Genomic DNA, 14,624 nt, shown 5'->3' with positions numbered 1-14,624 from the left:
ACTACATTTTCTACTTGGAGGTATTTGATAATAATATTATTATATCTACTAAATATTGGTATAAGATCTTGGAGATGGGAATAACCCTTAAAAAAAAGGGTTGAGCTAGCTGCGAACATAGAGATGTGTGTGATCCTCCATTAAAGAATGCGAAGAGTCTCTAACACTACAGAGCAGAGAATAGAGGCACAGAGATGGTGCTGATAGCCCAGCCATATAGCTATTTGGGGTTAAGTGTGATTAGTTACACTTAAAAAGGAAATGTCACCCATAAAATGAAGGCCTACTGCAAGGCACATCTAGTACCTGTATCTCAAACTGTGTAATACTACTTTTTTGATTTTCCTTGTTAGGCTATGTGCACACGCTGCGTTTTTTTGACGCTGCATTTTTGTGCGTTTTTGACCACTAAAAACGCCCAAAAACGCACCTGCGGCGAAACAAACGGCAAAAAAAGCATGCGTTTTTACCGCGATTTGGTGCGTTTTTTGCTGCGTTTTGCTGCGTTTTTGATCTCTGCGTTTTTCCAATGCATTGCATGGGGGGAAAAAAATGCAGAAAAACGCAGTAAAGAATTGACATGTCCATTTTTTTTTAAGCTCAAAAACGCAGCTTAAAAAAAAAGTTGTGTGCAGACAGCAAAAATGAAAACTCATAGACTTTGCTGGGGAAGCAAAGTCATGCAGTTTTGAGGCCAAAAACGCACCTGATAAACGCAGTGAAAAACGCACTGTGTGCCCATAGCCTTATTCTTCTTACTTTTTTCACCATTTATCATTTTATAAAAAAAACTATTAAGTTTTTCAATCCCATCTCGTGAGTATTACAGAGTGTGAATGGGAGTATCCATCAAGTCAACCTCTGGCAGAAAAGGAAGACCTTAATACTTTCCCCTGGAGCTCCCAGCAATATTCGGGTGAAGGCAGTGCAACATATTTATGTGAGAACAACTTAACACCCTGCCAATGGAGGCTGCTTGAAGGGGCGTTGCATATATACAGTATGAGGCCGTACACAACCCCCTACATACAGCATGAGCCTTCATAGAACTCAGTGCTGAATTACCAGATTAGACTATGTTCACACATTCAGTATTTGGTTGCAAACATTTCAGCACTAACTCTGTATCTCCTGGCCGAAAAAAATGGTCCGATACCGCATGCGGTTTCCAGGAGCTGCAGATTTGGTGCAATAATGTCTGCATCTAAATACTCTATGCACACATCGCCTAATCCAGTAATCCAGCATTGAGTTCAATTACTTCACCTGAGGTAAGGTCACTAAGTTCAGTGAGTTCACCCCAGGTCAATTTACCTGAGGTTTCTGCTGGGGTACCATGGGAACCTCAGCCTTGACATCAGGTGAAGTAATTGAACTCAATGCCGGATTACCAGATTGCCAAATTACCAGTGTTGCACATATTGAGTATTTGGTTGCAGACTATTCTGCACAAAATTTGCATCTCCTGTCAAAAAAACCCCCACAGTGATACTGTATGCATTTTTATGCAGTTTCTGTGCAATTTTTTTGCTGGGAACTGCAGATTTGGTGCAAAAAATGTCTGCAACCAAATACTCAATGTGCACACATCGCTTAACCCGGCATTGAGTTCAATGACTTTACCTGAGGTGAGGTCACTGAGCTCAGTGAGTTCACTTCAGGTCAGTTCACCTGAGGTCACAGCTGGGGTACAGTGGGAACCCCAGCTGTGACATCTGGTGATGTCACTGATGTCACCAGTGAGCGGTCACATTTTCTAATGTGACTGTGCACTGGAACCTCACATGTGGCAAAGCTGTGATCATCGTGGGACGTCGTGGTGTGTATTACATCGGATCTGCAGTGGTGTTTTGAGGGTTAATACATTGGAGCAAGAGGGAGGGTATTTTTTTTTTTAAATAAAGGATTTTCCCCTGTGTTTTGTGTTTATTTCTTTTGACTTACAGGGTTAATAATGGGGGGTGTGGGTAAATCTACTCCTTCCCATTACTAATCTCAGGCTTGATGAAAGCTGTGATCTTTTTTGACAAATCACAGCTCTCATTAACCCCTTATATTACCCTGATTGCCTCCGCGCTAGGACAATCAGAATGAGCCTGGTAAAGTGCCAGGAATCTAATGGATGCGCCAATTCTTGGGCAGCTACAGGCTGCTATTTTTAGGCTGGGCAGGGCCCAATAACTATGGGCCACCCCAACCTGATAATACTAGCCCCCAGCTGCCTGCTTTATTTTGGCTGGGTATTAAAACTGTTTGAGACCTCACAACGTTTTTAAAATTATTTATTTAAATTATTAAAAAAAAATGCATTGAGTTTCTCATATTTTAATACTTAGCCAAGACAACACACACAGCTGGGGGCTGCAGCCTCCAGTTCTCTGCTTTATCTGTGCAATGTATCAAAATATGGGGGACCCTGCGCCAATTTTTCCAATTATTTATTTATTTTTACAGTCCATTTTGGGAACCCAGCCAGTGTGAGGGCAACCAATCCCAGATGCCAGCACACAGGGTGGATGGGAGAAGCAGGACTGCAACCAATCACAGACACTTTACTAAGGATGGGCAGGGGAAGCAGTGCATATTCATGAATTTAATGATTGGACAGCAGTGTGACAGCCACGGGGGAAACTCAGTAAGTATATTTTTTCTGCTTTAATCCCCATAATACTCTGACAACATTATTCCCAGAAACTAACTGTGAGTCAGAAATGCATCCAGGTATCTTCCCCATGCTGTTCCCATTCAGTTTCAGCACTTATCTATCCATTGCAGCATTTTTACAGCCCTCTCAGACCTATTTCCAAAGCCCTCCAGAAAATTATTTGCGTTTCCCATTGACTTGCATTAGGTTCACTATTTGGTACGAGTACACAAATAATAGAAATTATTCAGCACAAAGAATTCGAACCCTAATATTTGAATATTCGCCCATCTCTACTTACGATGTTTGATGCTCTGTAGGCTAATGACTGCATGAACTATTGTGCTTTGACATTTAAATTTTGATAATACATGTAGTTTGAACTTGTCACTTCCAGATCTTGACAGACTTATTAAAGGGTTTTTCTAAAGTTATGAAATTGATATAGTAGTTAGACAGAATGAAAACAAGCAAATTTTCAAATCACTTGTTTTGTCTATCTACTATTACTATCTTATCACAAGAGCTTTTGCATTATGTAATGTACAATTTGCTGCCAAGGAGACCGACCACCAGAGGCTGGCCGATCATGCACATACAGTACTGACCAAAAGTTTGGACACACCTTCTCATTCGAAGAGTTTTCTTTATTTTCAGGACTCTGAAAATTGTAGATTCACAGTAAAGGCATCAAAACTATGAATTAAAACATATGGAATGAAATACTTAAAAAAGTGTGAAACAACTGAAAATATGTCTTATATTCTAGGTTCTTCAAAGTAGCCACCTTTTGCTTTCATTACTACTTTGCACACTTTTAGCATTCTCTTGATGAGCTTCAAGAGGTAGTCACCGGAAATGGTTTTCCAACAGTCTTGAAGGAGTTCCCAGAGATGCTTAGCCCTTGTTGGCTCTTTTGCCTTCACTCTGCGGTCCAGCTCACACCAAACCATCTCGATTGGGTTCAAGTCTGGTGACTGTGGAGGCCAGGTCATCTGGCGTAGCATCCCATCACTCGCCTCCTTAATCAAATAGCCCTTACACAGCCTGGAGGTGTGTTTGGGGTCATTGTCGTGTTGAAAAATAAATAATGGTCCAACTAAACGCAAACCGGATGGAATAGCATGCCACTGCAAGATGCTGTGGTAGGCATGCTGGTTCTGTATGCCTTCAATGTTGAATAAATCCCCAACAGTGTCACCAGGAAAGCACCCCCACACCATCACACCTCCTGCTCCATGCTTCATGGTGGGAACCAGCCATGTAGAATCCATCTGTTTACCTTTTCTACAAAGACACGGTAGTTGGACCCAAAGATCTCAAATTTGGACTCATCAGACCAAAGCACAGATTTCCACTGGTCTAATGTCCATTCCTTGTGTTCTTTAGCCCAAACAAGTCTCTTCTGCTTGTTGCCTGTCCTTAGCAGTGGTTTTCTAGCAGCTATTTTACCATGAAGGCCCGCTGCACAAAGTCTCCTCTTTACAGTTGTTCTAGAGATGAGAAGGTGTGTCCAAACTTTTGGTCTGTACTGTATAGTTACATTCCAGACTGAGGAGTTGACTCCTGATATCCAAGTCACCTCTCACAAGCCATTTATTTATATACAGCAATTAGCTGCTTACTTTTCCCTTCCTTTCAGCCTGTGACCTGGAGCTGATGTCATCAGTCCTGCAAAGTCACAAGCCTCTGCTGCCAACTGTCTGACAACCAAACCAGAGCAGTTCTTCTAACCACTGCTAACTTTCAAAACCATTTGCTTGGTCAAAGGTCCTGTTATCTCTATGAGCAAATACAGTGATAAAAGTGTAGACTTCAGAACAAGCGCTGACAGCCTTTAGGCTATGTGCCCACGGTGCGTTTTTCTCGGCGTTTTTGCGCGTTTTTCGGGTGCGTTTTTGGCCTCAAAACTGCATGACTTTGCTTCCCCAGCAAAGTCTATGAGTTTTCATTTTTGCTGTCCCCACACAGCGTTTTTTTTCAGCTGCGTTTTTGTGGTGACCACAAAAACGCAGCATGTCAATTATTCCCGCGTTTTTCACTGCGCTTTTCATCCATTGAGTTCAATGGGATGTTGAAAGACGCAATGAGAAACGCAAATAGCTGCGTTTTGGTGCGTTTTGGTGCGTTTCTAAGACCAAAAACGCAGCTATAAACGCAGGAGGTGGGCAGTAAAGTGACGTGTACAGGAAGAGGATTCCTTCTGTCAGTATATACAGAAGCGTGAATCCTCCCGGTACCGTCACCGCCGCTTCCATCTCCCGTCCTGTGCATGTATGCTGCCGTGCGGCGCCATGTCTGGGCGGGAGATGGAAGCGGCTGCGAAAACAAAAGTTAACACTAGAAAAAAAAAAAAAAGTTATACTCACCTGTCTGCAGGGTCCCGGTGCCATGTCCGCTCCCAGATCCTCTCCCGGTATTGCCACCCCCGCTCCGGCTGTGTGCAGACGGCCGGGAAAGCTCCGATGGATGCAGGACCTGGCGATGGATCACCTGATGCAGTCACCTGACGCATCAGCTGATCGTAAGTATCGCGGTGACACGGGCGCCCGGCCGGTATCAGCGGATGCGTCAGGAGACTTCATCCCTGATTACCGGCAGCTGCTGCAGCGATCGGACAGGATCAGACTCCCGCCCCATCGCTCCGGGAGCTGCCGGTAATCAGCACATAAGTGAGTATTATTTATTTTTTTTTTTTTTGCACCGATGCATCTGCTGATTGTATAATCTGCTTTTATACAATCAGCTGATGTGTGATGGGATTCAGGCACTTGATCCTGACACATCATCTGATCGCTTTGCCTTCCAGCAAACCGATCAGATGATATTGGATCCGGATTGGACGGCGCGGGACCCTGACCCAGGATTATTGCGGAGGGGGGTTTATTTCAATAAAGATGGAGTCACTAATTGTGTTGTGTTTTATTTCTAATAAAAATATTTTTCTGTGTTGTGTTTTTTTTTTATCTTTACTAGAAATTCATGGTGGCCATGTCTAATATTGGCGTGACACCATGAATTTCGGGCTTAGGGCCAGCTATACAGCTAGCCCTAACCCCATTATTACCCGGCGAGCCACCCGTCACCAGGGCAGCCGGAAGAGTTGGATACAGCGCCAGAAGATGGCGCTTCTATGAAAGCGCCATTTTCTGGGGTGGCTGCGGGACTGCAATTCACAGCGGGGGTGCCCAGAAAGCATGGGCACCCTGCACTGTGGATTCCAATCCCCAGCTGCCTAGTTGTACCCGGCTGGACTCAAAAATTGGGCGAAGCCCACGTCATTTTTTTTTTAAATTATTTCATGAAATTCATGAAATAATTTAAAAAAAAAGGGCTTCCCTATATTTTTGGTTCCCAGCCGGGTACAAATAGGCAGCTGGGGGTTGGGGGCAGCCCGTACCTGCCTGCTGTACCCGGCTAGCATACAAAAATATGGCGAAGCCCACGTCATTTTTTTTTTGGGGGGGGGCAAAGAAATCCTGCATACAGTCCTGGAAGGAGGATGCTGAGCCTTGTAGTTCGACAGCTGCTGTCTGCTCTCCTGCATACACTATTGGATCGAGGATGCTGAGCCTTGTAGTTCTGCAGCTGTCTGCTCTTCTGCATACACTAGTGGAGAATGAAGAACACATTGAAGAAGGAAATGACATCAGACCTTTTTTTTTTTGTTCACTGATAAAAAACGCATAAGGACGCAGTGAGCAAAAACGCAGCAAAACGCAGCAAAAAACCGCACCAAATCGCGGTAAAACGCGTGCGTTTTTTGCCGCGTTTTTTCGACGCAGGTGCGTTTTTGTGCGTTTTTAGCGGCCAAAAACGCACAAAAACGCAGCGTCAAAAAAACGCAGCGTGTGCACATAGCCTAAGTGTGTGAAGTGGCAAAATAAGCTTAGCAGCATATTGACCAGAACTGTCACTCAAGGGGAATGGCCTGCCATCCCAGCAACATGGAAGTGAAGAGATTTAAGACCTTTGTGCTGCTGAAGACATGTGTTAAAATAACCCTTTAAATAGCAATTACTTACCTAGGTATGAATTATAGTTTCAGCCTTAGATGACATTATTATTATTATTATTATTATTTGTACTGTTTGTTATTATTAAAATTTAGTATTTCCTTACAATTTGGATAAATTATTCCTCGCTAGTTCTAATAAAAACTATGAACATCTTATCAAGTATCTCACATTTCTGTAGTTTGCATAATGTGCTAGTTTTACAATTTTTAGCAAATTACATTTACCTGGAATTAACTATGATGATTTTAATCTGTCGCATAATTTTAATCAGTCGCTTCTCTCAAAGTAAATACTATATATTTGGGGCAATCTATCAGCTGACCCGTTAGCCTGCTGCTCATATGTTTCCTTGATGATGATCTTATGATCTATTGTAATCTTACTTCTGGATTTTATTATTTTTCAATTCAGATGGCCTTTCTACAGGTGGAACCTTAATCATGTTTATTGTCTACATCTAATACATTACATTATTTGGATATTTATTGTTTTTATTAATGAATGAAGTGTGAAATGTGGTAAATCCTCTATTACAGGAGAATTTTTGAAGTGTGATTTTATATGTTATATGTGTAATTTGTGTGTACTGGTATGTTTTTAATTACGAGGGGAGACCTACTTAACACAACTATCCATGGCTGTTTTCCATTAGAGATGCTACCTGCACTTTTTGTTGGACTAAACCCAGGAGAAGCATCTCTGGAAGAGTGTCATGTCTGCCTGGGACCACAGACTCAGGATAGCTGTTATGGACAGACTAAAGGCTAACCACCCACTAAGCAGGATCCTGAGGGCCCCGAAACCCTTTAACCCCTGTACAGGGATCTGGAATTACACAGGGTCCTGGAGGTCGCTGCCTTTGGAAGGCTGCAATCCAGAGTAGAGTAGTCGTCAGGCAGGGTCAAAACCAGGAGGTAAAACAGGGACAAAATCGACAGGCAAGAGAGTGGTCAGGTAATCAGGCTAAGATTAAACTGGAGATGGCAGCGAAGTACAAAAACGTCAGGCAGGAGAGTGGTCAGAGAACAGGCAGAGGTCAAAAAACGGTAATCAATAGTATACCGGTGAGATTGTCATGCTGTGTATAATGGTAAAAGGTATTCCATAATTCGGCACCAATATAGTTCTTTTGGCACATAAAGATCAATTTAGCCAAAAAACGCTCATGCTTGTTTTCAAGGTCTCCTAAAACGATTCTTATATAGCTAGTTATTTATTATACTCAAAACCTTTTTCATCTATTTGCCTGTTTAAAAAGAATCATTTAAACATTTAATGAAGCTTATTAAGGTCTATTGATTGGCATTGTTCCTTACGTTTTTAATTATTTTTATTTGATTTACTATTATGCTTTTTTAATATCATTATGACAGTGTTTGGACATCTTTGTTGAATGCTGTGTCAGTATGAATGTATCATCAGTGGCTGCTCTGACTTTAATTAAATTCTGATCTTAAAAATCATCCTAATATGATGAAGATTCCCCTATGGTGACAGGATAGATAACAATTAATGATGGGTCAATACGAACTAATTAATACCTACTACTGTTCCAAAGACAATACAAAAAGGAAAAAAATTCAGCTCCATAGGAAGCAAGTTTTTTGGGCGGTGAACGGAATCAAATATGTCGGCAGAGGCCAGGGAAAAAAAGGGGGAAACTCCAGCAACAACGTCCAAGAGAAGATCCAATAAAATAAAAAACCTTTATTTGAATCCTGATAAAATTCCATTATTAATATGATTTTGCAAAATACATGGCACGTAGAAATTACGCGTTTCGGACAGTCAGTCCTTATTCATGATCTACACATCAATGGAAAACCATGTAGAAACAGGAAATGACGAACAGGTCCAGCCGAATCAATTAGGGCACAAATGAAACAGAGAAAATCAATGAAACAGATTAATACTTTAATATTAAGATCTTACATCGGAGAAAAGTGTGGTGAATTTTTTTGATCGAGATGAGGGTACCGAAAGGTATTAATATTAAGAACGATCTGTTATATTTGTATTAATCTGATTGATTTTCTCTGTTTCATTTCTGCTCTAATTGATTCGGCTGGACCTTTTCGTCATTTGCTGCTTGTATGCCTTTCAACATGGTTTTCCATTAATATGTAGATCATGAATAAGGACTGGCTGTCTGAAACACGTAATTTCTATCTGCCATGTATCTTGCAAAATACTATCTTAATGGAATTTTGTCAGGATTCAAATAAAGGTTTTTGGTTTTATTGGATTTTCTCTTGAACATTGTAGCAGTAACTGCTTCCGGGCCGCTCTCTCTACTTTCGGGGCCTCTCATTAGCCTCATACATATTCACTGATTCCCCCCCACTGGCAGTCCTGGCATCTGTTATTGGTTGCAGTCAGACACTCCCCAGCCTGTGTGATAGCGTGTCTGACTGATTGGAACCACAGAATCTGTCTGCGGGTTTACTGTAGATCAGTGTAAAAATAAATAAAAAAATTGGCATAGGGTCCCCTCATATTATGATACCCATGACAAAGCATATGGCTACAGGCTGCAGCCCCCAGCTGAAGATCGTCATCTTGGCTGTGTATCAAAATTAGTGGAACTGCATGCATTTTATTTTTTATTTTTAAATTATTTAAGTAAATAATTTTTAAAAACAGTTTGTGATCCCTTCCAATTTTGATACCCAGCCATGATAAAACCAATAGCTGGGAGCTGGTATTCTCAGGCTGGGGAGACTAATGGTTATTACCCCCTACCTCAGCCTAAAAATAGCAGCTTTCAGCTGTCTTCTCGATTGCCCTGGTGAGATGGCAATTGGGGTAATAAGGGGTTAATAACATCTCACAGCTGTCACTAAACCCAAGATTAGTAGTGGAAGGCATCTATGAGACCACCAATTACTAATCTGTAAGTGAAATGAAATAAACACAAACACAAAAAAATTCCTTTATTTGAAATAAAACACAAAAAAAATCCTCTTTCACACCTTTATTAACCCCCAAAACACCCAGGTCTGTCTTAATCCACATGAGGTTCAACAACGATTTCAGCTCTGCTACATCTGAAGTGACAACGGGCGGACAAAAAAAACAACACAGTTTTCTGTCAGGAGATGCAGGTCTGTGAACTCAGTGACCTCACCTGAGGTGGGGGTTAAAGAGTTTACTGAGCTCACCTGAGGTCAGGTTACCTGCTATCACAGGTGGAGGACCATGGTAACTTCAAGCACTGACCACAAATAACCTGTGTGATGTCAACACTCATCACTCAGCTCAGACATTCTCTGCCTGAAGCTCACAGTGGGTGATCGTGTTCTATGCGTGCTTAGATGAGATGTACTTCAGATGTAACAGAGCTGGAATCATCGTGGAACCTCATGTGGATTATGTCAGACCTGGGTGTTTTGAGGGATAGTAAAGGGGTGAACGAGGGTGTCTTTTGTGTATTTTATTTCAAATAAAGGATTTTTTTGGTGTTTGTGTTTATTTCTTTTCAATTATAGATTAGTAATGGGGGGGTCTCATATGCCTCCTATTACTAAACTAGAACTTAGTGGCAACTGAGAGCTGACATTAACTCTTTATTACCCCGATTGCCACAGGACAATCAGGATGAGCTGGATAAAGCACCAGGATTGACGCATCTAATGGATGTGAAAATCCTTGATGGCTGCAGGCTCCTATTTTTAGGCTAGGGGACCCAATAAGCATGGTTCCTTTCCAGCCTGAGCATACCAGCTCCCAGCTGTCTTGTCTTTATCATGGCTGGGTATTAAAATTGGGTTGGACCACACATCACTTTTAAAAATGATTTATTAAAATTTTTTTTTTAAATTCCACATGCGGTTCCTCTTATCTTGATACACAGACAAAATAAGCACATGGATGGGGGCTGCAGCCTGTAGCCGTATGCTTTATCTGTTCTGGGTATCATAATACGGGGGACCTTACACCAATTTTTTTAGTTATTTAATTTTACACCAATTTACAGTGACCTGCAGACAGATTCAGTGATTGTAAGCAATCAGACTCACTAGATGCCAGAACTGCCGGTGGGTGGGGGGAGCAGTGAATATGTATGAGGCTAATGAGTGGCCACGGAAGTAGAGTGAGTGGCCCGGAAGCACTCACAGCCTTGCCAGAGACTAGGTAAGTATGAAGCACTTGCTCTAATCCTCCTACCCCTTCTACACCATTTTTAAGCCCCATTAAAAGTCTGGTCCCCATAGACTTATATGGGGACCTGCATCAGGACAGATACCTGGGATCAATTCCAGGCTGGAACTGGTTTTTTTTTTAAAAACCTGGTTAGAGTCGCCAATCCCGGGTTTCTGTGAGTCCGCCCATCACTAGTTGGGAGGGTGCCTAATATTGTGTAATAATAAATTGTATATTGCTTAGAAGAATATACATAAAAAAAAGTATTTATTTTTTATATAAAATTATTTTTCTTTAATCATCTTTGCTGCATTCATAAAATTAATAAGAATTATACAATAATATAAAAATATGGTACTTTTAATAAAATATCAACTGCATCATCGGTAATATTTGATTCCACAGAAAGAGCAAATTTCAATTTGGATGATAGTTCCTCACAAAACATTACATGACGTTATATGCTTGCCCTTGTTCTCAAGATCATTCAATGGAACTTGTAGCTTCTGCCATATAAAATCATTCCTGGAGCTGTGAATTGATGCTTTACACCAAGAACAAGAAGTACAAACAGAAATCAGATTTTGCTCCAGGCTGAGGACGTCTACTGCCTTGGCATTTTATGTTTGACTCATTCACTGTACTTTTGTGATCTCTTTACCCCTCACTTGATGAGTCATTTGACAAAAAGACTCTTGATAAAGAACTTGTTAAATATCTTTCTCTCTTACTGAAGAAATAGCTTTTTAAACTTCTTATCGAAATGACAATTTTAAAAAGTGCTATTGTCTATCAAATGCCTGCAAAGAAGTCTTTATTAATGCGGTGAACATATCTAGTCAGGTACATAATGAAATATTCTGTTAAGAGTATGTAGGTTATTTTTCTACTCGTGATAAAGCAATTTTCCTTTATATAATTCTAGCTTTCTCATGACACCTGATACAAAGCAATATAATTATTTGGAAAAATTCTTAAGTACTCAAAAAGAAAACTGTTAAGGAATTATAATAAATCAAAATATACAGTAGATCACTCACATGATCAGTCTGTAAGCTTTAGTTACTGGCATGTGGATTTTCCTTCCTTCCTTCCTTCCTTCCTTCCTTCCTTCCTTCCTTCCTCCCTTCCTTCCCTGTACTGCCCAGCACAGATATCTACTGATACAGAGTGGTCACAGACTGCTCCTACCAGGGATTCTGGGGCTTCTGCTGATGTCACGTCGACAGAGCAGTGTATCTTATCAATAGACAGCACCCTGCTGCCTAAATGTGACAAACCGGCTGTCAATCAACATGACATCAACAGTCACAGGCCATTGATAGAGTTGAGCGGAAGAGGAAGACATGCTCTATCTGTGACCATTGTGAGCCAGTATCAGGTAAAGCAGACAGGTAGTTAGTAGAGATGAGCGATGTTCGAGGTTCGCCAATTTAATGTTGGAGTGATTTTGGGGGGGTTTGAGACGTTCGACTAACTCGAGCTTTTTGCTCAAAGTTCGGCAGTTCGAGTTACGTCTGAGAATGGTTCGAGCACTAAAAACGTGGCTTTTCACAGTAAGGCTATGTGCACACGTTACTGTCTGCATGCGTCCTGCGTCCCCAGCACAATCCCTCTCTCTTTCCTACTCACTGATCACGGGCGCCTCGCTGCACGGCTGTCACAAAACTGCGGCGTCTTTTCCTCTTTTGAGAATGGCTGCCGCTTCATTATTCAATTAGTTATTCCGTGCTTTCCCCGCACACTGGCGCCCATGATTGGTCGCAGTCAGACACGCCCCCACGATGAGTGACAGCTGTCTCACTGCAACCAATCACAGCTGCCGGCGTGCAGGTCTATATCGTGCAGTAAAATAAATAAATAAATAATAATAAAAGAAAAAAAAAATGCAGTTCCCCCCATATTTGATACCAGCCAGGATAAAGCCACACGGCTGGAGGCTGGTATTGTCTGGATGGAGAGCACCACGTTATGGGGAGCCCACCACCCTAACAATTTCACCCAGCAGCCACCCGGATTGCCGCATCCATTAGATGTGACAGTCCCGGGACTCCACCCAGCTCATCTCGAATTGCCCTGGTGCGGTGGCAATTGGGGTAATAAGAGTTTAATCATGACAAGTGTCTCCCCGAGACACCTTCCATGATCAACCTGAAAGTGAAAGTAAAGAAACACACACAGCGAAAAATCCTTTATTTGGAATAAAAGACAAAATAACATCCTCTTTCACCATTTTATTAAAATCCGCAAATACCCTTCCAGGTCCGAAGTAATCCACACGACACTGTTAGCTCTGCTACAGAAGATGAGTTCTCTGTGTCCTCTCCATGTAGCACATGAAGAGAATCGCGCTGTCACATCAGACTTCAGTCTGCTTTGCAGACCTCAAGATAACGAAATCTGCCTATGCTCCTCACTGAAGCCAGTGGCTGAGTGGATAGTGTGCTCGCCTAAGAAGCATAACTTCACGAGTTCAAATCCTGGCTGTGTTGGTAAAGATTTTATTTATTTTCAATTTTAAATTAATTATTTATTATTCATAATTGATTATAAAATATTATTATTTTAATTATGCACAGAGGGGAGTAGCCGGACATCATCTATGAGCCACTTCACGGAATGAGGTCTCTTTCTCTCTTTTCTCTCTTTTTTTTTTTGCACTCATGTATCAGCTGATTGTATAAAAGCCATTTATACAATCAGCTGCTGTGTCGTGTGATTCAGGCCCTTGAACCTGACACATCATCTGATTGCTTTGCCTTCCAGCAAACCGATCAGATGATATTGGATTGGACGGCGCGGGACCCTTGACCCAGGATTACTGCGGAGGGGGGGTTCTTTATTTCAATAAAGATGGAGTCACTAATTGTGTTGTGTTTCATTTTTAATAAAAATATTTTTCTGTGTGTTGTGTTTTTTTTTTATCTGTAGCAGAAATTCATAGTGGCCATGTCTAATATTGGCGTGACACCATGAATTTCGGGATTAGGGCCAGTTGATGATATACAGTTAGCCCTAAACCCATTATTACCCTGCGAGCCACCCGTCACCAGGGCAGCTGGAAGAGTTGGATACAGCGCCAGAAGATGGCGCTTCTATGAAAGCGCCATTTTCTGGGGTGGCTGTGGACTGCAATTCGCAGCAGGGGTGCCCAGAAAGCTTGGGCACCCTGAGCTGCGGATTCCAACCCCCAGCTGCCTAGTTGTACATGGCCGGACACAAAAATTGGGCGAAGCTCACGTCATTTTTGTTTTTTAATTATTTCATGAAATAACTAAAAAAAAAAATGACGTGGGCTTCGCCCAATTTTTGTGTCCAGCCAGGTGCAATTAGACAGCTGGGGATTGGAATCCGCAGCACAGGTTAGCCCGAGCTTCCTGGGTCCCTTTGCTGTGAATTGCACTCTGCAGCCACCCCAAAAAATGGCGCTTTCATAGAAGTGCCATCATCTGGCGCTGTATCCAACTCTCCAGCTGCCCTGCTGACGGGTGGCTTGCTGGGTAATAATGTGTTAATACTAGCTTTGTTTTACTAGCTAGTATTAAGTCAGAGATTCTTAATGTCAGGCAAGTTTGACCCAGCCATTAAGAATCTCCAATAAAGGGTTAAAAAAAAGACCACACAGAGAAAAAATACTTTAATAGAAATAAATACACAGACGCACTTAAAGACTCCATGTTTATTTCTCCCTGTCAGCCCTCCACAATCCATAGTTTTCTGTCTTTTTTCTCCTTCAACCCATGCAGCTCTGCTACATCAGACAGTGCTGCATGGGAGGAACAACGCTGCTGCTTCCTGTGCAGTCTATTCACTCTGTG

The sequence above is a fragment of the Anomaloglossus baeobatrachus genome, chromosome 2 (assembly GCF_048569485.1).
Source record: "Anomaloglossus baeobatrachus isolate aAnoBae1 chromosome 2, aAnoBae1.hap1, whole genome shotgun sequence".
NCBI lineage: Eukaryota > Metazoa > Chordata > Amphibia > Anura > Aromobatidae > Anomaloglossus > Anomaloglossus baeobatrachus.
The sequence above is the reverse complement of the archived record's forward strand: the minus strand, read 5'-3'. Positions refer to the sequence as shown.